General features: G+C 36.4%; 1 pseudogene; it reads right to left on the bottom strand.

Moving 5' to 3' along the window:
* Nucleotides 1-303: 303 nt before the first annotated feature.
* On the bottom strand, nucleotides 304-1,190 carry LOC125128648 (metalloendopeptidase OMA1, mitochondrial-like; annotated as a pseudogene).
* Nucleotides 1,191-2,499: the final 1,309 nt, after the last annotated feature.

Below are 2,499 nucleotides of genomic sequence, written 5' to 3'. Positions count from 1 at the left end.
TTCTGAGTCAATTTTCCCCACAGTCATAATCACTTGCACACAATAGAGATGCAATTAGTGATCGTTTAAAAAGAAAATATGTAGCATAAACTAATTCTGTGACATTTTCTTCATTGAAGATATTTTAAAATAGATCAACGTAAGCAGTGTTTCATAAAATAGAGAAATTTGGATAATACCTATAATATGTAAGATTTGACCCCGAATATCCATTTTTGTCTCCATTTCAAACATCATTTTTTTAAAAAGTAGCATAAAAGTGATAGACGGGTGCCTTCTACATGTCCCAAGTCTCAGTTTAAATTAACTTCCATTTGGTTTTTGCTCGGTTTTCAAATGAGAAGAGTATCTGTTTTCTATTTTTTTAACAGTGATATTGTGGTCTTCTTTTTCTGATTCTTCAAGAAGATGATTCCTGCTGAGTATGAGTGGTAATTGAGGGTCTGATCCAGAAAGCACTGGACAATTACAAAGAATCAGACTTATAGCAAGCGCTCAGCTTCATTTCCATGAGAAGGTTTTTGCATACCCACTCTGGGAATTTGGGATGACCACGGAGGCTATCTGCAAAGTCCATTTGCTGCCAAAACACTGAACTGGCTCTGACATCCACAAAAGCATTTGCAGTAAGCTGTAGTCCAATTTGGTCAGCTTCAGCCTCCAGTGTTCTACCGTATGGTCAGTACACCTGAAATGTAGACTTTCCCCAAAGTACCAAATTATCTCAAAGACACATGGCCCAGATAACCGTGTGAAGTATCAAAGCTAAGACATCAATAAATCAACAAGCTAGTTTTTCTGCAGCAAGCCCCAGTACTGCATGTTCTATTTCAGACTCCACAAGGAAGAAAAGTTGATAAATATCAGTTACGCTATGAAAGCCCAGCAAGATAAACATTTGTCCACTTGGAATCACAAAGGAAGTGCCTGCTCTGGCAGCACATCTACTAAAATTGGAATCAAAAAGGCATTTATATCTGGGGAATCAACTACATTAATAATCCAATTGATCTCAGAGATCCCTAGAATATCTTTATTGCCTTCAATGAGATGATAAACCACATCCTGTCTTTAACAGTGTGGTATTGGGTATCTTTCTCAATTAGCCTATCATTTTAAACTTCTCCCATTCATGTTTCCTGTTCCAATTCTGATAGAAGTCTGAAATGTTCTTTTCCCAACAATAGTAGCTTGCTGTTTCTTATTTTTGGACTTACCCTCCGTTGAGAACATTGAAAAAACTGCAAGTAGCAATTCATGTAGTAACCTTCATCTGTGTCTTCCTTACACTTCCTTTTGATATCTCCTTCCTATTAGGAGGAGGTGTTACAGCTCTGAACACTTACAATGATTGCAAGTGGTTTCTGCACTAGAATGATCAGCTAGAGGGGAATCGGACAAGTTGAAACTGTGAAATGTTGGAACGCCTTATGTCTCATGGGGCAATAATTTAGGGGATACAATACTTAGAGAGGGGGAATGACTACAACTTCTTTTATCAGGAGCTACCTTGAGAAATAATCGTTCCATGCAGTAATTTTTGGGTAATCATCCAAATTTCTTTACTTTCGGTGCTCAAGAGACATTTTGATCTTTTATTATTGAAAGTCTTATAGAAATAAAAGTTTGCAAACAGAAAAGCCAAACCATATAATGATTTACTTCCAGGCCCTGATGTTTACTTACTAGATAGTTAATTTAGACAAAGTGATAATCTGGTGAGATATAACAGCTAGTATGTTATACTTTCTCCAGTCAGTTAGTGAATTAAATCAGAACAAAACACAATTTCTAGCAGCAGATCTGAATCCACAGGTGAAGCTTATCTTTCTTTTGCTTGATTTATCCTAGCAGTGGCAAAAGTGATTAGGTCCCTCCACTTAGTGATTGCATTTATTTATTTACTTTTCTGAGTTAGCTTCCTAATTGCCTGTATCTTTTTCTCTCCTACTATAAACTCAAAAAAAGTAAAGAATTATGACTTGTTTACCATTACACCACCAACACCAAGCAAAATACCTGCAAATAATAAGATGCCCAGGAAATATGTGGAAGGAAAGAATGTAGGAATACGCAAGGCAGTTTCTTGAATGTCCATTAGAGTATTGTGATGTGGTCAATTAGCCCTGAACTAGAAATCGAATAGTCAGGTTCAAGGCAAAACTCCATCCATTTTATTTATCTATTCTTCCATGAATTTTGAAAGTTCTGAACCTCAATTACTCTATATAAAAAAATATGCAGACATCCAAGACCAGCAAAGTTTGTAAGACTTGCGAGGTTCTATCAAGATAAAACAGATGAAAGCACACCGAGTTTTAAAACTTTTGTATAAATGCATGATCAGACATGGCATGTCACCCTGACATCGTTCAGGGAAATAATTTACAAAGAAAGTGGAGAATACTTAATTTGCCAGAATTCTCAGGGCAGAATGGCACAAAGTTAGAGGAAACATTTGATAAGCAAGATATATGAGGTAGTGAGATCCCTTACCAC

The sequence above is a fragment of the Phacochoerus africanus genome, chromosome 6 (genome assembly GCF_016906955.1).
Source record: "Phacochoerus africanus isolate WHEZ1 chromosome 6, ROS_Pafr_v1, whole genome shotgun sequence".
Classification (NCBI taxonomy): Eukaryota; Metazoa; Chordata; class Mammalia; order Artiodactyla; family Suidae; genus Phacochoerus; species Phacochoerus africanus.
This window is presented reverse-complemented; position numbering and strand designations above follow the sequence as displayed.